The sequence below is a fragment of the Giraffa tippelskirchi genome, chromosome 9 (genome assembly GCF_054371585.1).
Source record: "Giraffa tippelskirchi isolate mGirTip1 chromosome 9, T2T-mGirTip1v1.2.pri, whole genome shotgun sequence".
Lineage (NCBI taxonomy): Eukaryota > Metazoa > Chordata > Mammalia > Artiodactyla > Giraffidae > Giraffa > Giraffa tippelskirchi.
The window spans coordinates 166,536,480-166,559,600 of NC_137283.1; the positions used below are offsets into that span (position 1 = coordinate 166,536,480).

General features: G+C 44.3%; 2 pseudogenes; both read right to left on the reverse strand.

Moving 5' to 3' along the window:
• Nucleotides 1-2,092: 2,092 nt before the first annotated feature.
• LOC145521946 (histone-lysine N-methyltransferase PRDM9 pseudogene) lies at nucleotides 2,093-4,551 on the reverse strand (annotated as a pseudogene).
• A 304-nt stretch (nucleotides 4,552-4,855) lies between these two features.
• On the reverse strand, nucleotides 4,856-15,338 carry LOC145521947 (histone-lysine N-methyltransferase PRDM7-like; annotated as a pseudogene).
• Nucleotides 15,339-23,121: the final 7,783 nt, after the last annotated feature.

A 23,121-nucleotide genomic window follows, 5' to 3' on the forward strand; every position in this document is an offset into this window, starting at 1 on the left:
TGTTCAGATCTTTACTTATTTTTTATGGGGTTGTTCAAGAGGTCTTTGTCTATTTTGAGTTCAAATCCTTCATCAGATATGAGTTTTGCAAATACTTCTCTCCCAGATTGTGGCTTGTCTTTTGATTTTCTGAATAAGATCTTTAAGAATCAGTTCAGTTCAGTCACTCAATCGTGTCAGACTCTTTGTGGCCCCATGGACTGCAGCACACCAGGCCTCCCTGTCCATCACCAACTTCCAGAGTTTACCCAAACTCACGTCCATTGAGTCAGTGATGCTATCCAAGCATCTCATCCTCTGTCGTCCCCTTCTTCTCCTGCCTCCAATCTTTCCCAGCATCAGGGTCTTTTCCAGTGAGTCAGCTGTTCGCATCAGGTGGCCAAAGGATTGGAGTTTCAGCTTCAGCATCAGTCCTTCCAACAAATATTCAGGACTGATTTCCTTTCGAATGGACTGGTTTGATCTCCTTGAAGACCACGGGACTCTCAGGAGTCTTCTCCAACACCACAGTTCAAAAGCATCAATTCTTCGGCGCTCAGCTTTCCTTATAGTCCAACTCTCACATCCATACATGACTAGTGGAAAAACCATAGCCTTGACTAGATGGACCTTTGTTGGCAAAGTAACGTCTCTGCTTTTTATTTTTTTTATTTTTTATTTTTTATAATTTATTTATTATTTTTGTCTGTGCCAGGTCTTTAGTTGGGGCATGTGGGGTCTAGTTCCCTGCCCAGGGATTGAACCCAGGCCCCCTGCATTGGGAGCTCGGAGTCTTAGCCACTGAACCACCAGGGAAGTCCCCCGTCTCTGCTTTTTAATATGCTAGGTAGGTCATAACTTTTCTTCTAAGCAGAAAGCGTCTTTTAATTTCATGGCTGCAGTAGTTGTGCATGGGCTTAGTTGCTCCATGGCAGGTGGGGTCTTCCCAGATCAGGGATTGAACCCGTGTCTCCTGCATTGGCAGGTGGATTTTAACCACTGCACCACCAAGGAAGTCATTACGCTCCCCCCTTCCTGCTTTAAAAAAAGACTAAAAGCAACCTGTTTAGTAAGTTTTCAGGAGTCTGAGCTCTGAAGTCAGTATCTGTGGTGTCATTCTCCCAAAGGCTTCAGATCCCGGTTGGGCTCATGAGTCTGGCAACCAGGGTGGGTCTGGTAGCTGAAGACAGGCTTGGCCTCTGGAGCTCTGCCTTCACCGACCCACGCAGGGTCCCTGAGCCCTGGCAGCCAAGCAGAGCGGCGCGCAGGCGGGGCTGGTACAGCCGTGGGACCACTGCAGTCAGAGTGGAGCCTGTTGTGGAGGCAGCTGGCTGTCCTGTCCCCGTGACTGCTGCTGTCCTGTGTGCCCGTGCAGGGCAGTCACGGTGTCAGGTGAGGCCTGGCCGCTGTCGTGGGGACAGGATGGGACCTCAGACAGCTCACATCCCCACCCCACCCCCCCACTCAGATCGTGGCTTGTGGCTGCTGTCAGCTCCCTGGGCTGGGAGGCTGGGTAAAGCACCAGCCCCATTGCTCAAGGTCAGCTGAGACCCCAAGCTCTGGGGTCACACACTGTCCCTTCCACCATGCAGGTCGTCCGACTTCTGTGAGGGAGGGCCTGTGTGGGGCTGTGGATAATGGGGGATTTGGGGGTGTTGTGGGCTGGCCCAGGAGCCAGCTTTTTGAGGGGAAGAGAGGGGAGCAGAGGGGAGGGAGAAGCTTTGAATTGCTCAGGCTTCCAGGGGATTCCAGGCCCAGCTCCGGTGGGAGGTGCAGGTGAGAAGCCCCTGCAAGTTGCTCGGTCCCCACCGTATTTCAGTTGAAGCCCCTCTGCCTGCACCACCCCTAACTCTCCCTCCCGCGGCCCCCGCCTAAAGCCGCAGAAGATGGGGACTCTATACGGCTTCCCTTCCTGTAGGGAAATCAAGCCACAGACAAACGTGTTCCTTTAAGAAAGCATGAAAGAAACGAGAAAATACTAGTGGGTGGTTATTACTGACATGGTTCATGTAGAGATGCTTCAGACGCCTGGCACAGGAAGGGAACTGAGGGCCATCGCCCCCAGTCCTGGAGTTTGCACCCTCCGCCCCCCGTCCCACGGCCCACTCTCCCCTTAGTGTCTTCTGATGACCGGGCGAACTTCAGCCTCCTGAACCCATCCTGCAAGGATCAGGCCAGGGCAGAGGTCATTCACAGAGGGGAGGGTGTGGTCGACTCTTTAGAACGCCATTGTCTCTACTCTGTGTCGGAGCTCCGTTCTGGGTCAAAGCAAGCGTGGCTTCCTGATGCGGTCCCCACCTTCACTCACCGCGGGGCCTTTGTGCCCACCTTGTCCCCTCGTGCAGCCTGGTCACCCCTGGGACCCGTGCTGTGCGCATCTGCTCTGCTCACAGTACACCCCGGGGTCCATCAGACTTCACTCATAAAAGGGACGTGAAAGGATGAATTATTCCATAGTTAAGAATTTCAAGGTCTCTACAGCGTTGACAAGAGCACATGGACACAGGTACGAGGCTCGTGCATAGAGAAGCTGCTGTGTGGGCTTCGAGGACCCTCCGTGTCGGGGTGGGATGGGGGCCGGACAGGGACTTCCTGCACACGCAGCTCCAGGCTCTGCTCTTGGCAGGGCGGACGACTGTCGGCACTGCCTGTCCGTGGAGGGGCTCTGGGGCTGCCCAGCTCAGCAGGAACGGCAGTAGTGGGAAGGGAGGTCGCCCTCCCTTAGCACCCCTGACCTCACACCCACTCATCAGGGCAGCCGAGTGCCTAAATGGCCCCTTCCTCGTCTAGCTCTGACCTGGAAGGTGTGGGGGCTGAAGGACATGCAGAAAACAAAATTCTGTAAAGCAATTATCCTTCAATTAAAAAATAAGAAAAGGTTAAAGAAAAAAACACAAAGAACAGCAAAGGTGGGGCTTGCCTTCTCAGCCAGCCTCTGCCAGATTCTCCCTGTGCTCATGCATCAGACCAAAATGCTGCTGCCTCCACCGTGTGTCACAGATTAGAATAGAGACACAGAGAGGCTGAGCATCTTGCCCCAGGTCACAGAGCTGCTGAGGGCAGGGCTGAGAACTGGACCCCTGTGGTCGAATCTGGAGTCCAGATGCTGTGATGACTCTGAGGGAGCGGCAAAGACCAGATGGCCCAGGCTGAGCCAGGTACACACACACGCACACACTCAGGTGCACAAGGCCTTCACTTTGAGGCTACAGAAGTCAGAGGAAACCTGAGGGCAACCAGGAGAGGCCAAAGGAGAGTCGAGGCCTATAAGGAGGAGAGGCCACACTTCCCAGGAGGCCAGGGAGTTCTCTTCTCTGGTGAGTTTGTCTCAAACCCTAGATTCCTCTCCCTGGACCCAGGAACCGACTGTCCCATGACCTAACTGAGTTGGCTCCAGAATTATGCCTTCCCAGGGGTTCAGCTACCACTGGAGCCCACTGCTCTCAGTAATAAGTGGGGAATAAGTACGTAGTCTGGGCTTCAGATTTGTTTGGAGACAAAATTTATTAGAAGAGGAGTACAAAAAACCATGAAGGCAATTGGCACAAACATCTCCAGAACACTTAAGAAACCCTCTGCCGTTTATCTACCTCCTTTCCTGTCATGAAAGTGTCATAAAGTGAAAGTGTCATAAAAGTGCTTATCACACTCTTTCTTTCAAATATTTATTTACATATTTATTTATTCGGCTGTGATGTGTCTTAGTTGCAGCATGTGGGAGCCAGTTCCCCAATCAGGTATTGAACATGGGTCTCTGCATTGGATTCTTGGCCACTGGACCACCTGGGAAGTCTCTCCTCATACTCTTGGGGACAGTAACGGGTCATAGACCTCCTCTGAGGCCTCCTTAGAGCTGCGGCATGGGGTGGCTGCAGTAATCCTCCTGTGGCTAAGATGTGGTTTGTTGGTCATGACTCACTCACACTCCCTGCAAATATAGGGCTTCTCCCCTGTGTGTGTCCTCTGGTGTCTCATGAGGAGGGACTTCCAATGGAAGCTTCGCCCACACTCCCCACAAACATAGGGCTTCTCCCCTGTGTGTGTCCTCTCGTGTGTGATGAGATTTGACCTATCCTTGGAGACTTGCCCACACTCTCCTTACTTGACTCTTATAATCCCTGAGACCCCTGCCCCCATGAATAATTTGCCTGTGTCCTCTGGATTCAGTTTCTGGCTTGTGCTGGGCTCTTCTGTCATTCTCTCATGCACCCCAGAACCCCCTACTTGTCCTCTGGGTGAGTAGGAAGAGGCCCTTGAAATCCTCTTCAGCCTTATGCTTTTCAGCAAAGGTTGGGGCCTTTCTTTGGCCTCGCAGCCCTCAGGTTTGTCACTCTGGCTGTGTGTATCAGAATATCGCTGCTGCTGATTTTGATTGCCTGGGCAGGGATCCTCTGCTTGGAGGTGGTCTCTTGCAGATGGTCTCAGGAGTGTCTGAGAGGAGTGATTGCGTTGGACGTGTTGGCTGAGGAATTTCTGACTGGAGAAGGCCAGAGAGCAGGAGGCACGTGGGTGGATCTTGGGCTTCGGTTTTCCTGAAAGAGGAAGCTTTTGGTCAGGTAGCTGGTTTGCCATGGTAAGGCCTGCCCACTAATCATCTAAGTGTTGACAGCGCACGATTTGTCTCCCATCAAGTGTGTCTTTACAGTCCACTTTTCCATTCCATTCTTATTCTCTACATCTAGAGAAATCCAGGAAGCTTGTGTCAGGGGCCTTTTCTACATATCACCCAGACTAGGGACCTTCCAGCAGCATCAGAAGCAGCGTCTCTCCTGATAGAGGTGGATCTGCAGGGACCTTTCCCTGCGTGTAAGTATCTGAAAAGTCATGTTACAGTGGCCACAGGTACTTTACCCTACTGAGAGATAAGACTGATGACTTAAGTGGAATCTCCTGAGCAGCTCCCTGTGAGGGGAAAGGGTCTGTTAAGTAAGGGGTGCCTGGCCTGGAGCTCTCTGCGTATGGGAGTCAGCACAGGGGGTGGTTAGAGCAGGTGTGAGTAAATCTCCAGTCTCCTTTCTTCTGAGTTCTAAGATGGAGAACAGAAGCTAAGAAAGGCTGGTGGAGTCTGGAGAGTTAGTCCCTGTTTTATCAGAAAGTGTGAGATCTCCTACCTGTCCATCTATATACTTTGTTAAAACTTGTTTACATGTATTTTTCAAACTTTTACTTTTGTAATTTTATGTTTTAAGGTTACCTTATGTATTTATTGGCCATGCTGCATGGTTTGTGGGATCTTAGTTCCCCGACCAGGAACGGAACCCCCGCCTTCTGCAGTGGCAGCGTGGAGTCTGAACCCCTTAACCGCCAGGAAGTCTCTTCTCCATACTTTGTTTCTTCTCCCTTTAACTACTGGTTCAGGAGACTGAGGCTCCACACTGACCACAGATGCCCAGTTCACTGTAAGCTTCCTGAACTTCCCGTTAGTAGGTTTAACTTCCCAACCTTCTTACTTAGGAAATAGTTCACTGACACATCTACTCAGAAAATATATGTTACGGCGTTGACATGACACGTAAGGCATTGAGCAGAGGTCTGGGCATAAACACTAACAAAGCATGGTCCCTATCATCACAGCTGGATTTCCTGAACCACTTTTAGTTCAAAAAAGTGTCAGCACTTTTGCATTTAATGTAATGCTTTCAAACACTGTATGAGTTATGTATCCTTATCTTCACTTTACAGAGGAGCAATCAGGACCTCAGAAACTGTACAAGATTTTCCCAAGGCCCCATTGCTAACTTCATGTCTCAGATCAGTCCAGCTTAAACCCAAGCCTACCCAAAGTCCACGCCACACACCTAGGCCATACTTATTAGCTTTTCTACAGGGATTAGAGGAACTAATTAGAGAAACTCCCCAAATTTTCTCTTACCGACTTTTTGTCTGGGGTGCTGTCCAGCGGTCCTTGTTTTTCTGGGAGGGGGCACAGGTTTCTGAGCCTGCTTGGAGCCACTTGTCTTCAGCAATTTTGCTGCTCCCAGCAATTCCTTCAAACTAGATTTCTTACTTAATGGTGCCTTGGACATTCCCTTCCACTTGAGTAAAAGATAACATGCATTTCTTTAGTTCTTTAGGACTTTATGAAGTGCTTTCACATGCATGACTTTAGTTAATACTTTGACAATTCTTGGAAATACCTGGTGGAGGGGGGCTTCTGAACACAGGAGTGTAAAATAAGGACCTAAGTGGGTAGTGAAACAAAACTAGAATTCATATCTTAAGGTTCTTTCCCTTCAACTTTCTGCATAAAAGTGAGAGCAAGGCAGGGAGAATAGTTGGAGGTCAGGGAAAGAAGAGGGTAAGTGCTCATAGAGAAATCCGAGGGGTTTTCTATTAATTAGTGGACCTTTGATGGATGAGGAAGTATGGAAAATTACAGAGGGGACAAAACACATCTGGAAAATAAGGTGACAAAGGAGTGAGATTGAGAAGAGAAAAGATGATCGGCAGAAACACATTTAGACAATAAAGAAAATGAGCTGAAAGTTGCAGGTTGCCATGTCCTAGAGACAACGTTTGGAATTAAAGTAGCTGGCCTTATCAATTCTGCTTGAACAAGGCTGTATGACTAGCTGGTTCTCCTCAGTTTCCTGATCCATAAATTGGTATACATGCTAATTCTTAATGTTACAGTGGACATGAAATTTAATAACATTTCAACAAATCGTTGTGTGAGCTATTTAGTACAGTATGAATGTGAGCGTACATCCCGGCCATCAATTTATCCCTTCAACTGCCTCTATATTTGAAGTCTAGCTCACAGATACTATGTTTAGCATTCTTTGACCTTCTCACTGGTAGGTGAATGTTTAAATGTGGAGTCACTCATTCACAAAACATTCAGGGAGCCCTTGGAGGCTTTGAGCTGGGCCTGGTCTTCTGAGAATTAATGGGTATGGGCCAGGCTCTCACAGCTCACAACACTGGGCAGGCTAAACAAATGATCCCAAACAGGAGAGTTGCCTAATCAGAGCTCAGGGGCAGGACTTGTGACTTCCTCCTGCAAGAACGAGCATTTGAAGTGATGCCCAGATGATGAGTTTCTACTCAAAAGTGGGTAACCTATGTGAAAGTCCTTCAGTTATTTTCTTATTTGTTGCTTTTCAGTCATAAACCTGAGGCTTGTCAGGGTTGCGACTTGCTTCCTCTTATTGGAGTGGGAGGCTCTGAGGTAGGGATCCTGTCGCCTTCATCATCCTGGACTGTCCACTCTACACACTGCCCAGCATGTCCTTAAGCTTCCCTTAGTCAGATGTCTTAGCATATCCCTCCCTAGCACAGCACAAAAGAACTGAGGTTGAAAACATCTCTCAGATGAATGATATAAAGATGTATGAATAAACTTCATAAAACTATGTAAGTTTTAATCATTTTGTAAGGAGTTTAGAAAAAGTGCTTTGGATTAGATTGCACTACCAGTGATACTGTGATCTCAGGCATATAATAAATCATTTTTTTTACCTCAGTTTTGTGATCGATAATGGTGATAGCTATATACCTACTTATAGGTACTGTAGGATTGTTTTAAGGTTTAAGTAAGTTTATTCACATAAAATGCTGAAAGTCTTAAATATTGTGAAAATAATGAAACAATAGGACAGCCTACTATTGTTGCTGTTCTTACTAACTGTAAAGATGGTGATGATATCAGACACGGTGCTAAAGACTCAGGACAGAAAGGCAGCAGGCTCCAGGATCTCTGTGTTCTCTCCTGTCCTCACCTGTGACTGGATCCATGAGGAGGATATTTTGGCAACAGGATTTGGGAAATACTCACCTTCTGGAGTTTACTGTGCCCCACTCTGAAGGCCATCCTAGAAGGTTTACCTAAAAAATGATGAGAATCAGTGTTTTGGTTGGTAAATGTTTCCAAACTCTGGGCATTCTAATTGAGGACACATAATTCTGAGCCAGAGAGTGACAAGGACAAGGATTACCAAAGGAGGAATGGAAAATGATTTCTGTATCATCAACTCCTATGCTTCCACTGGGAGCATTACATAATTTTCTTAAAATTAAAAAAATATATGAAACTTCATTGTGCCTCACCTGATGTCCATAAAGTATCTAATAAATTTACTAGCCTTTCATGACAAAAATACTCAACAAAGTAGAAATAGAAGGAAGTGACTGGAATATAAAGGTCATATATGAAAAGTCTACCTCTAACATCATAGTCATCAGTGAAAAGCTGAAAACTTCTCTAAGATCCAGAAAAAAAGGCAAGGATGCCCATTTTCAGCATTTCTATTCACCATAATGTTAAAAGTTCTAGCCAGGGCATTAGGTTAGAAAAGGAAACAAAAGGCTTCAATTTGGAAAGAAAGAAGTAAAATTATGTCTGTTCACAGAGGACATGATTTTATGTATAGAAAAATCTTTAAAATTCCACACACACAAAAAACCTGCAGAGAAAGTTGCACGGTGCAAAATCAACATTCAAATATCTTTCCATGCATGAACAATGACCATTCCAAAAAGGAAAATAAGAAAACAATCCTATTTATTTTTTATTTTTTTAAAACTATATTCAAGATCTAAGTTTAAATTTTTAAAAATATTTATTTTTATTTATTTATTTGTGCCAGGTCTTCGTGCAGCATGTGGGATCTAGTTCCCTGATCAGGGACTGAACCCAAGTTCTCTGCATTGGGAGTGTGGAGTCTTAGCCTCTGGACCACCAGAGAAGTTCCAATAATCTTATTTATAATAGCATCAAAAAGAATGAAATAATTGGGAGTAAACTTAAGGAGATGAAAGACTTATACATTGAAAACTACAAAAGTATTGCTGAAAGGAATCTGACACAAGTAAATAGAAAGGCATCTCATGTTTATGGATTTGGAGACTTAATATTATTAAGCTGTTCATACTACCCAAAGCAATTTAAAGGTTCAATGCAATTCCTATTAAAATCCCAATGGAATTTTTTTCTGATATAGAAAATCTATCCTACAGTTAATACCGAATCTCAGAGGACCCCCAATAGGCAAAACAATCTTAGAAAGAACAGCAAAGCTGGAGGTCTCTGATTTCAGAACATATTACAAAAGTACAGGAACCAAAAGAGTGTAGTTTTGGCATAAAGTGTGTGCTTAGTCACTCAGTCATGTTGACTCTTTGTGACCTTTTGGACTGTAGTCCACCAGGCTCCTCTGTCCAGGGGATTTCTCAGACAAGACTACTGGACGGGGTTGCCATTTCCGTCTCCAGGGGCTCTTCTTAACCCATGGATTGAACCTGCATCTCCTGTGTCTCCTGCATTGAAGGCAGATTCTTCACCTGCTGAGCCACTGAGGAAGCCCGTTGGCATAAAGACAGACATGTCAATCAGTGGAACAGAATAGACAGCCAGAAATAAACAGAAATCAAGCCAGGCTTCAACAATACGTGAACCGTGAACTTCCAGATGTTCAAGCTGGTTTTATTTATTTTTTATTTTATTTTATTTTTTTAATAAATTTATTTATTTTAGTTGGGGGCTAATTACTTTACAATATTGTAATAGTTTTTGCCATACATTGACATGAATCAGCCATGGGTTTACATGTGTTCCCCTTCCTGGACCCCCCACCCACCTCCCTCCCCATCCCATCCCTCTGGGACATCCCATTGCCCCCGCCCTGAGCCCTTGTATCATGCATCGAACATGGAATGGTGTTCTGTTTCACATATGATAATATACATGTTTCAATGCTATTCTCCCAGAACGTCCCACCCTCACCTTCTCCCTCAGAGTCCATAAAATTGTTCTATGCATCTGTGTCTCTTATTCTGTCTCGCATATAGGGTTATCGTTACCATCTTTCAAATTCCATATATATGCATTAGTATACTGTATTGTTGTTTTTCTTTCTGGCTTACTTCACTCTGTATAATGGGCTCCAGTTTCATCCATCTCAGTAGAACCGATTCAAATGTATTTTTTTTTTTAATGGCTGAGTAATATTCCATTGTGTATATGTACCACAGCTTCCTTATCCATTCGTCTGCTGATGGACATCTAGGTTGCTTCCATGTCCTGGCTATTGTAAACAGTGCTGCGATGAACATTGGGGTACACGCATCTCTTTCAATTCTGGTTTCCTCGGTGTATATGCCCAGCAGTGGGATTGCTGGGTCATATGGCAGTTCTATTCCCAGTTTTTTAAGGAATCTCCACACTGTTCTCCATAGTGGCTGTACTAGTTTGCATTCCTACCAACAGTGTAAGAGGGTTCCCTTTTCTCCACACCCTCTCCAGCATTTATTGCTTGTAGACTTTTGGATAGCAGCCATTCTGACTGGTGTGAAATGATACCTCATTGTGGTTTTGATTTGCATTTCTCTAATAATGAGTGATGTTGAGCATCTTTTCATGTGTTTGTTAGCCATCTGTATTTCTTCTTTGGAGAAATGTCTGTTTAGCTCTTTGGCCCATTTTTTGATTGGGTCATTTATTTTTCTGGAATTCAGCTGCAGAAGTTGCTTGTATATTTTTGTGATTAATTGTTTGTCTGTTGCTTCATTTGCTATTATTTTCTCCCATTCTGAAGGCTGTCTTTTCACCTTGCTTATAGTTTCCTTTGTTGTGCAAAAGCTTTTAATTTAGAAAAGGCAGAGGAACCAGAGATCAAATTGCCAACATCCGCTGGATCATCGAAAAAGCGAGAGAGTTCCAGAAAAACTTCTATTTCTGCTTTATTGACTATGCCAAAGCTTTTGACTCTGTGGATCACAATAAACTGTGGAAAATTCTGAAAGAGATGGGAATACCAGATATCTGACCTGCCTCTTGAGAAACCTGTATGCAGGTCAGGAAGCAACAGTTCGAACTGGACATGGAACAACAGACTGGTTCCAAATAGGAAAAGGAGTATGTCAAGGCTGTATATTGTCACCCTGCTTATTTAATTTATATGCAGAGTACATCATGAGAAACGCTGGGCTGGAAGAAACACAAGCTGGAATCAAGATTGCTGGGAGAAATATCAATAACCTCAGATATGCAGATGACACCACCCTTATGGCAGAAAGCGAAGAAGAACTAAAGAGCCTCTTGGTGAAAGTGAAAGAGGAGAGTAAAAAAGTTGGCTTAAAGCTCAACGTTCAGAAAACTAAGATCATGGCATCTGGTCCCATCACTTCATGGGAAATAGATGAGGAAACAGTAGAAACAGTGTCAGACTTTATTTTGGGGGGCTCCAAAATCACTGCTGATGGTGACTGCAGCCATGAAATTAAAAGACGCTTACTCCTTGGAAGGAAGGTTATGACCAACCTAGATAGCATATTTAAAAGCAGAGACATTACTTTGCCAACAAAGGTCCGTCTAGTCAAGGTTATGGTTTTTCCAGTGGTCATGTATGGATGTGAGAGTTGGACTATAAAGAAAGCCGAGCACCGCAGAATTGATGCTTTTGAACTGTGGTGTTGGAGAAGACTCTTGAGAGTCCCTTGGACTGCAAGGAGATCCAACCAGTCCATCCTAAAGGAGATCAGTCCTGGGTGTTCATTGGAAGGACTGATGTTGAAGCTGAAACTCCAATACTTTGGCCACCTCATGCAAAGAGTTGACTCATTGGAAAAGACCCTAATGCTGGGAAGGATTGAGGGTAGGAGGAGAAGGGGACGACAGAGGATGAGATGGTTGGATGGCATCACCGACTCGAAGGACATGGGTTTGGGTAAACTCCGGGAGTTGGTAATGGACAGGGAGGCCTGGGGTGCTGTGATTCATGGGGTCGCAAAGAGTTGGACATGACTGAGAGACTGAACTGACTGACACTCTTGGATACATGGTCTAACGATCTTCATCAAGGGTGTCAAGACAATGGGGAAAGTTTAATCCCTATAACGAATGGTGCTGGGGAAACAAAATATCCATACGCAAAATAACGAAGATCTTACATCATGAAGAAAAATCAACTCAGAATGGATTAAAGACCTAAATGCAAGACTTGATAAGACTCTTAGAGGAAAACAAGGGTGAAGCTTCATGACACTGAATCAGCAATGATTTCTTAGATATGGTACCAAGTGCACAAGTATTAGTAATGAAGTAAAAATAGACATATGAGATTACATTAATCTTAAAACCTCTGTGCAGCAAAGGACACAGTGAACAGAGTGAAAAGGCCACCTACAGGACGGTAGAAAATATTTGTAAAATATGTATCTGATAAGGGGTTAATAAGCATACACCAATATGAAGCCTTCCTATAAGTCAGAAAGAGAACCTGATTGACCACGATGGAACCCCGATATCAAACTTCCATGCTCCAGCATTGTAAGAAAACAAATTTCTGTTGTTTAAGGCATGCAGTCTGTTTTGTTATGGCAGTCTGAGCTGACTAATACAGTGGGAGATGGAATTAAATAGACATTTCTTCAAAGAAGATACACAAATGGCCAACAAACATATGAAAAGATGCTCAATATTACTAATCAATAGGGAAATACAAATTGAAACCTTCTGTGATGGGCAATATGAATAAGAAGACAATAGCAAGTTTGGTAAGGATATGGAGAAATTAGAACCCTTATACACTATTGTTGGAAATGTAAAATGTTGCAACCTTCATAGAAAACAGTATGGAATTTCCTCAGAAAAGTAGAACTGCTGTATGATCTAGCACTCGAACTCGAGTATATTTCCATAAAAAATTGAAAACAAGATCTTCAATAAATAGTGTGCACATCTATGGTCATTGCAGCATTATTCCCAGTTGGTGAGATGTGGAAGCAATCTAAATGTTCACCGGTGGATAAACAAAGATTATATATAAGATATATCTTATATCTGTTATATACACATGCACACAATGGGATGTTTTTAAGCCTTAAAAAAGAATTCTGTCATATGCTACATCAGGGATGGGTCTTGATGATATCCTAAGTAAAATGAATCAATCCAAAAAAGACAAATATTGCCTGATTCCACTTCTATGAGGTATCTAAATTAATCAAATCCATGGAAACAGAAAATATAATCATGGTGGCCAAGGGCTATGAGGAGGAAAGATTGGAGAATTGTTCCTCAGTGGGTTAGGGCTTCAGTCACATAAGATGGAAAAGTTCTACAGATTTGTTGTATAGCAATGTGTATATATATCCCCGGTGGCTCAGCGGTAAAGAATCCGCCTGCAATGCAGGAGATGCAACAGACGCGGTTCGATCCCTGGGTTGGGAAGATCACCCGGAGTAGGAAATGGCAACTCATTCCAGTATTCTTGCCTGGAGAATCCCATGGACAGAGGAGCCTAGCGGGCTACAGTCCATGGGTACGCAAAGAGTTGGACACGACGGAGTGATTAACACTATGGCCACTAACACTAATGTGTACATAATTAGCAAGAGTGTACCATACACTCAGAAATTGTTAAGAAGGTAAATAAAGATGTGCAGAGGTATGGTGAACCGTGGCATATGTATTCCCTATGAAGAATCTCTCTTCATGTCAAAACCTTTGCAGACAACCAAATGTTTGTTTTTCATATCCCTTCCACTAGTTTTAATAACCTAAGGGAACAGAGGGACTTCCCGGGTGACACAGTGGATGAGAATCTGCCTGCCGATGCAGAGGGCACAGTGTCACAAACTACTGAGCCTGCATGTGCTCTGCAATGAGAAGCCACTCACCGCAACCAGAGAAAGCCCGTGCACAGCCACGAAGATCCAGTGCAGCCAAAACTAAATAAATAATTTTTAAAAATCTGGGAGAACAGAAATTCATAGATGGAGAATTATAGAACTATCTAAATTGTTTTCTCCAGTCTAGCAAGATTAACTCTTCTAAACTGAGCAGCAGAAGAGGAAGTGAGCTGCTCACTTCTATTGTATAATGAGTGCACTTCATTTTATTTACCTGATGCTGTCTCTGGTCAGTGAAATGTGGGAAAGATCAGGGAGAATAAATAGTTCTCTCAAACCCTTTCCCAGAATTAAAACAAAGAATTAGTTTCACCTTAGGTTAAGAAGATCGTGTGTTGTGTTATATACATACATAAATAATGTATCTTGACATAATATGTTAATCATTTCCTCTTCTAAGAGATTTAATTCAATAACCAATTATGAGGTTAATATTAAATCTCTTTGGTGAATTTATTTCTAAGGTTTCTTTAACTGTCATTCATTAAGAATGTTTAGCAAAAACAATTCTTTTTAAAAAGGATGATAAATTTTAAACAAAACTTTTGAGAATTATACTGGAAAACCTATACATTCATCTTCATTCAGGCTTATGTCAATATTCAGCCACAACCACTACGGAATGCTGAAAATTATGTTTTCTGTGCTAGCGGCTGAGATGTAGTTTTCAGGAAGACACCTCTAAATCCTCCTGGCCCCTCACCTTGCTTCCTTGGTGTCCATTCTTCATCAGAATCCTCAGTGTCATCTACCTGGGGCAGTGTCATGACCTTTCTGCGGTGATGCATGAAAGCTGGTCGAGTGGCTCTGAAACCTGGAAAGAAGCAAAATATTTGTTCTAAGAAGGAGGAACAAAGCACAGAAGCAATGGAAAGTGTCACAAAGTCAGGGAAATCAGTAGAATGAGCTGGGAGAATCTAGAACAAGGCAAGAGGTGAGCTCTGCGCTGCAGGGTCAACCTCCCTTTGGTACAGAACAATAAAAATTTCCTCCAGGTTAGTCTCCACACAAAAGGCAACTGTGAGCAAATGAAGCCACCTAAGAGAGGGCCAAGTGAACACTGAGGGTGAAGACCTGTTTCATGTTTCCCAGGCTTACAGGCACCCAGCAGTTCCTGTTACCTATAGCAATCAGTGCTTCGTAGTTCCTTTTCACATTCATATATCAGATTTTTTCCCATTCTCCCATCTCTTCCCATTCTTCCTTGGAGAAGTATACAGAGATGTCTTTGAAAGCATCTTTGGCCTAAGGAAAATAATAGATTTCATCAGTAATTTACTAATATAAGTCAGAACTTAGAGCTGGGCCTTTTCCTCCACCTTTTGTGCAGGGAGTAGCCTGAAGCTACTGGATGGTCTCTGTGAGGCAGGGATGAAGATTTTCCTTCCCAACTGTGTCCTGCTTAACTGAACAAACACTGAGCGTTTTCCTAACTCTCCCTGGACACAGGGCAGTTGATGATGCTAGTGTCCTGTTTTGTCCCACTCCACCCCACCATCGCAGACAAGACCAGGCATTCCCATCCTGTGTATGGTCACAGAGAAGTTCACTCAGCTGCCCAGGCAAGCAGTCTGTGGTCCTTCAGGGACCAGCGCCGTGTCCTTCCTATAGAGCTGGCTTAGAGCCCAGCTTTGCCGCCTCCGCCTCTCACCGTGGGCTTCCACTCTGTTCTCCCGGCATCTCCCTCAGTGCTCTCCTCTGGAGACCTGTTTGGCCTCATGGCCATTGGAGTGCTCAAGGCCAAGGTGCCTGTGGAAGAAGAAGGTGCTGAGATAGCCCAGACCACTGTCCAGAGCCTGGTCTGTCTTCCTTGAGTGGAGTGTCCAGGGCAGGAAGGTGAGGGGAGAGTCAGGGTGAGGGTATTGGTGGGATGGACGGACCCTGACCAGCTATGACAGACCAGCCTGATGTGAACTAGATTTGGTTTCTTTGGTTCTGCTACAGTTCAGCCCCTCCGAGGAAAGGCTCTGGGAGGGACGTGTCTGTGGGTGACGGAGGGAGTCCTGAGGAGACCTGGAAGCCCCTAACTGCTGGACTGGGGTCAGGCTGAAATCAGGGCTCTGTTTAAGTGCAGGAGAGGGAATATTTCTCCAAGAAGGGTTTTGAGGACCTCCTCCTGGGGACTCAGAAAAATCTGGGCATAACGTGGGTTCTACGTCTAAGGGACAGGTTACTTGGCTTGAGGAGAGCTGGGTCACACGGGCTGAAGGAACTGGGCTCTTCAGACAGAGGGGACTGGTGATCTTTTGGCTGATGTAGAATGCGCAGGGTGAGAGAACTTGGGATCTCTGAGGCTGAGGAAATCGGGGGTTTCTTATTAAGGGACTTTAGGTCTCCAACAGGCATGACAGTTGGGGTCTTGAGGAGGACGAGTTTTAAGAGCTCCCAGGCTGAGGTATTCAGGGTCTCTGAGGTTAAGGAAATTTGGTCTCTCTGCAGTGCTATTTTTAGGGTGCCTCAGGCTGAGGGGAACTGGGGTTACTCTAGGTATTTGAGGGTCGCAGCACTAGGGGATTCGGTGTTTCTGCGGGTGAAGGGACTTGTAGTCCCTGAACCTGATGAGATGCAAGCTTCCTTCAGATTAGGACTCAAATTCCTCAAAGCTGACGGGATTTGGGGCCTTCCACCCTGGAATTTGAAGCCGTCAGGCTAAAGGTTTATGAGGTTTGTTCAGGGTGTGTTCCCGACAGTCTACCAGCTGTCCTGAGGCGCTGCCCAACCCGGACTGGGGCGCGCTAGTAGCTCAGCGACGTCCAGTCCTCCCGCGCTGAGGCGAAGTGAAGGGCGAGCAGCCGGCCTGTACCCTGTCAGGCACGAGCGACCAATCGGCGTTGCGACCAAGGCAGTCTGGCCAATAGGCGCCGGGAGGGTGCGGAGCGCGATGGAGGCCCCACCCAACTGCTCGGGGATTGGCTACTCTGGGGGCGTGTCTGTCAAGAAGCCTCCAGCGCGCAGGCGCATCTTGGTCGTTTTCTTTGCTTGTTTTCAGGCAAGGCCTCTTACGCCTGGATCCTCAAGTGGGCGGGTTGTCCTCAGGCTTGATGTTTCCTTCCAGTGCCCTCAACTGGAATCTCGGCTCCCCCAGACTGTAGTCATGCTCCCGGACTTTCTTCTAGGCCCACTTGTGCCCTACCTTGTCAAATCCAGTTTTGGCAGGAACTCCATGTGATGAGTAGAGCATTATTCAGGGGAAAAGGGTGCAATTAACTAAATTCTGATGAGACACAGGATAAACAACATATGGTCAAAGATTTAAACGCAAGGCATGGAATAAGTATGTTAGAAAAAACTTGGAGGATTTTAAACCTCAAAGTAGAAGTGGCACTGATGAGTCATCTGTATATTTAATGTAGATATTAAAAGCCTTCAGAAATGAGGTATAAATAAAACCTCAAAGCTTTGCAAGTGTTTTCTGTAAAACGGGGCATCGAACTGGAGGACAAAGGATCCATAGAGCTGAGTTTGCTTGACACCTACTGGCTTCACAAGATAAAACAGGGACGCTGTTTCTGGCCCTTAGCTAGTTTTGCTCACAGAAAAACAACGTGATTTCCATGTATTGGAAGCAAGACAGCTGACTGTAGAATTAGTATCAAGTGGTGGTTTGGAGTCTGGACAGAGAAATGTTACCAGGAAAGTGAGTTTACCTCTTGGTGGGTGTTGAGCCAGAAGATACAACCCAGCCAAAGCTCATGGGAAGGAAAAGTGTATTACTTGCAGAACTATGGAGAACACCATGGATCTTTCCAGAGCAGTGTCTCTCTAAACTGCAAACTTGGGGAAGCTTTAATCTATGGGTACAGGCATGTTCAGGCTTTCATGGTGGCTCAGACGGTAAACAATCTGCCCATAGCAGAAGACCTGGGTTCAATCTCTAAGTGGGGTAGATCGCCAGAGGAGGGCATGGCAGTCCACTCCAGTATTCTTGCCTGGAGAATCCCACGGACAGAGAAGCCTGGTGGTCCATGGGGTTGCAAAGAGTCAGACACGAGTAAGTGACTAACATGTTAACTTGACAGGTGTGTTCACTAAGGGTCTTGGGCTGTGGCAGACTCCAGGCTTCAGTTGATTGAAGTCTTGACAGTTAGAACTAGTCACCATCAGCATCCCTTACATTCCAGCTGGTCTGGTATAGATATAGATATCTATTCTTGATATAGATATAGATAGCTATTCTTCTTCATATTCTTTCCACTAATCAGTTCAATTCAGTCGCTCAGTTGTGTCTGACTCTTTGTGATCCCATGGACTGCAATACCCCAGGCTTCCCTGTTCATCACTAACTCCCAGAGCTTACTCATGTCCATTGAATCGGTGATGCCATCCAACCATCTCATCCTCTGTCATCCTCTTCTCCTCCCACCTTCAATCTTTCCCAGCATCAAGGGTCTTTTCAAATAAGTCAGTTCTTCACATCAGGTGGTCAAAGTATTGGAGCTTCAGCTTCAGCATCAGTCCTTCCAATGAATATTCAGGACTGATTTCCTCTAGGATTGACTGGTTGGATCTCTTTGCGGTCCAAGGGACTCTCAAGAGTCTTCTCCAACACCACAGTTCAAAAGCATCAATTCTTTGCCACTCAGCTTTCTTTATGGCCCAACTCTCACACCCATACATGACTACTGGAAAAATCATAGCTTTGACTAGACGGACCTTTGTTGGCAAAGTAATGTCTCTGCTTTTTAATATGCTGCCTAGGTTGGTCATAGCTTTTCTTTCAAGGAGCAAGAGTCTTTGAATTTCATGGCTTCAGTCACCATGTGCAGTGATTTTGGAGCCCAAGAAAATAAAGTCTGTTACTGTTTCAATTGTTTCCCCATCTATTTGCCATGAAGTGATGGAATTGAATGCCATGATCTTCGTTTTCTGAATGTTGAGATTTAAGTCGGCTTTTTAACTCTCCTCTTTCACTTTCATCAAGAGGCTCTTTAGTTCTGCTTCACTTTCTTCCATAAGGATGGTGTCATCTGCAAATCTGAGGTTATTGATCTTTCTCCCGGCAATCTTGATTCCAGTTTGTGCTTCATTCAGCCTTTCATTTCGCATGATGTACTCTGCACATAAGTTATGTAAACACGGCAATGATATATAGCCTTGACGTACTCCTTTCTCAATTTAGAACCAGTCCGTTGTTCCATGTCTGGTTATAACTGTTGCTTCTTGACCTTCATACAGATTTCTCAGGAGGCAGGTAAGGTGGTCTGGTATTCCCATCTTTTGGGAATTTTCCAACAGTTTGTTGTGATCCACACAGTCAAAGGCTTTGGCATGGTCAATAAAGCTGAAGTCGGTGTTTTTCTCGACTCTCTTACTTTTTCTATGATCCAGTGGATGTTGGCAATTTGATCTCTGGTTCCTCTGCCTTTTCTAAATCCAGCTTGAACATCTGGAAGTTCTTGGTTCATGTATGTTGAAACCTCACTTGGAGAATTTTGAGCATTACTTTGCTAGCATGTGAGATGAGCGCAATTGTGCAATAGTTTGAACATTCTTTGGCAGTGCCTTTCTTTGGGATTGGAATGAAAATTGACCTTTTCCAGTCCTTGTGGCCACTGCTGAGTTTTCCAAATTTGCTAGCATATTGAGTGCAGCATTTTAAGAGCATCATCCTTTAGGACTTGAAATAGCTCAGTTGGAATTCCATCACCTCCACTTGCTTTGTTCGTAGTGATGCTTCCTAAGGCCCATTTGACATCACATCCCAGGATGTCTGGCTCTAGGTGAGTGATAACACCATCGTGGTTATCTGGGTCATTAAGATCTCTTTTGTACACTTCTGTGTATTCTTGCCACATCTTCTTAATATCTATTGCTTCAGAAGTGGTCCATACCTTTTCTGTCCTTCACTGTGCCCATCTTTGCATGAAATGTTCCCTTGGTATCTCTAATTTTCTTAAAGAGATCTCTATTCGTTCCCATTCTATTGTTTCTATTTTTTTTTTTTTTTTGCATTGTTCACTTAAGAGGTTTTTCTTATATCTCTTTGCTATTCTTTGGAACCTTGCTTTCAGATGGGTATATCTTTTTCCTTTTCTCCTTTGCCTTTAGCTTCCCTTCTTTTCTCAGCTATTTGTAAGGCCTCCTCAGACAACCTTTTTGCCTTTCTGCATTTCATTTTGGTGGATGGTTTTGATCATGGCCTCCTGTACAGTGTTAGGAACCTCTGTCCATAGTTTTTCAGAGACTCTGTTTATCAGATCTAATCCCTTGAATCTATTTGTCACTTCCACTGTATAATCATAAGGGATTTGATTTAGGTCATACCTGAATGGCCTAGGGGATTTCCCTACTTTCTGCAATTGAAGTCTGAACTTTGCAATAAGGATGTCACGATATGAGCCACAGTCAGCTCCTGGTCTTGTTTCTGCTGACTGTATAGAGCTTCTCTATCTTTGGCTACAAAGAACATAATCAATCTGATTTTGGTATTGACCATCTTTTGATGTCCGTGTGTAGAGTCTTCTTTTGGGTTGTTGGAAAATGGTGTTTGCTATGACCAGTGCATTCTCTTTGCAAAACTCTGTTAACCTTTGCCCTGCTTCATTTTGTACTCCAAGGCCAAACTTGCCTGTTACTCCACGTATCTCTTGACTTCCTACTTTTTAAAAAAAATTAATTAATTTATTGTAACTGGAGGTGGATTACTTTAAAATATTGTGGTGGTTTTTGCCATATGCTGACATGAGTCAGCCACGGGTGTACACCGTGTACTTGTGTCCCCCTGTCCCAACCCCCCCTCCCACTTCCCTCCCCATCCCACCCCTCTGGGTTGTCCCAGGACACCAGCTCTGAGTGCCCTGTTTCATGCATCGAGCTTGGACTGGTCATCTATTTCACAAATGGTAATACACGTTTCAATGCTATTGTGTCATATCATTCCACCCTCATCTTCTCCCACAGAGTCCAAAAGTCTGTTCTTTACATCTGTGTCTCTTTTGCTCTTGTGTGTAGGGTCATCGTTACCATCTTTCTAAATTGCATATATGTGCATTAATATACTGTATTGGTGTTTTTCTTTCTGACTTACTTCACAACAGGCTCCAGTTTCATCCACTTCATTGGAACTGACTCAAATGTGGTCTTTTTCATAGCTGAGTAATATTCCATTGTGTATATGTACTACAACTTTCTTATCCATTCATCTGCCTATGGACATCTAGGTTGCTTCCATGTCCTAGCTATTGTAAACAGTGTCGCAATGAACATTGGGTACAGGTGTCTCTTTCAATTCTGGTTTCCTTGGTGTGTATGCCCAGCAGTGGGATTGATGGGTCATATGGCTGTTCTATTTCTAGTTTATTAAGGAATCTCCATACTGTTCTCCATAGTGGCTGTACTAGTTTGCATTTCCATCAACAGTGTAAGAAGGTTCCCTTTACTTCACATCATATCCAGCATTTATTGTTTGTAGACTTTTAGATGGCAACCATTCTGACTGTCATGAGATGGTACCTCATTGTGGTTTTGATTTGCCTTGCTCTGATAATGAGTGATGTTGAGCACCTTTTCATGTGTTTGTTAGCCATCTGTATGTCTTCTTTGGAGAAATGTCTGTTTAGTTCTTTGGCCCATTTTTTGATTGGGTCGTTTATTTTTCTGGTATTGAGCTGCATGAGCTGCTTGTATATTTTGGAGATCGATTCTTTGTCAGTTGTTTCATTTGCTATTATTTTCTCCCATTCTGTCTTTTCACCTTGCTTATAGTTTCCTTCGTTGTGCAAAGGCTTTTAAATTTAATTAGGTCCTGTTTGTTTATTTTTGCTTTTATTTCCATTACTCTGGGAGGTGTGTCATAGAGGATCTTGCTGTGATTTATGTCGGAGAGTGTTCTGCCTATGTTTTCCTCTAGGAGTTTTAGAGTTTCTGGTCTTAAATTTAGATCTTTAATCCATTTTGAGTTTACTTTTGTGTATGGTCTTAGAAAGTGTTCTAGTTTCATTCTTTTACAGGTAGTTGACCAGTTTTCCCAGCACCACTTGTTAAAGAGATATTGTCTTTTCTACACTGTGTATTTTTGCCTCCTTTGTCAAAGATATAGTGTCCATAGGTGCGTGGATTCATCTCTGAGCTTTCTATTTTGTTCTGTTGATCTATATTTCTGTCTTTGGGGCAGTACCATACTGTCCTGATGACTGTAGCTTTGTAGTATAGTCTGATTGACTTCCTACTTTTGCATTCCAGTCCCCTATGATGAAAAGCACATCTTTTTTTGGCATTAATTCTAGAAGGTCTTGTAGGTCCTCATAGAACCATTCAACTTCAGCTTCTTTGGGATTAGTGTTGGGGCGTAGACTTGGATTACTGTGATATTGAATGGTTTGCCTTGGAGATGAACAGAGATCATTCTGTCATTTTTGAGACTGCACCCAAATACTGCATTTTGGACTCTTGTTGACTATGAGGGCTGCTCCATTTCTTCTAAGGGATTCTTGTCCATAGCAGTAGATGTAATGATCATCTCAATTAAATTCGCCCACTCCAGTCCATTTTAGTACACTGATTCCTAAAATGTCAATGTTCACTCTTGCCATCTCCTATTTGACCACAACCATTATCCTGTGATCACGGACCTAACATTCCAGGTTCCTATGCAATATTGTTCTTTACAGCATCGGACTTTACTTCCATCACCAGTCACATAAACATCTGGGCACTATTTTCACTTTTGCTCCGTCTCTTCATTCTTTCTGGAGTTATTTCTCCATGCTTCTCCAGTAGCATATTGGGCACTGACTGACCTGGGGAGTTCATCTCTCAGTGTCATATCTTTTTGCCTTTTCATACTGTTTATGGGGTTCTCAAGGCAAGAATACTGAAGTGGTTTGCCAATACTGGAGTGGTCCCTTCTCCAGTGGACCATGTTATGTTGGAACTCTCCACCATGACCCGATCGTCTTGGGAGGCCCTACACAGCATGGCTCATTGTTTCATTGAGTTCAACAAGGCTGTAGTCCATGTGATCAGTTTGGTTAGTTTTCTGTGATTGTGGTTTTCATTCTGTCTGCCCTCTTATGAATAAGGATAAGAGAGTTAGGGAAGCTTCCTGATGGGAGACAACAACTGTGGGGGAAACTGGGTCTTGTTCTGATGGGTGGGGCCATGCTCAGTAATCTTTAATCCAACTTTCTGTTGATGAGTGGGGCTGTGTTCCCTCCCTGTTGTTTGGCCTGAGGCCACAGTGTTGACTCACGCTTCCACCAGAGACTCCTGGACTCTCACAGGGAAGTCTGACTCCGTCACTTGCGGGGACCCTGCTCCTTCCTCCTGGTGCACACAAGGTTTTGTTTGTGCCCCCCAAGGGCCCGTTTCCCAGTCCTGTGGAAGTTCTGTAATCAAATCCCACTGGCCTCCAATGTCTAATTCCCTAGAGGTTCTCAGCCCCTTTGCCAGATTTCCAGGTTGGGAAATCTGTTGTGGGTCCTAGAACTTACCTAACAGTGCGAGAATTTCTTTGGTATAATTGTTCTGCAGTTTGTAGATCATCTGCTCAGTGTCTCTGTGATGGGTCTA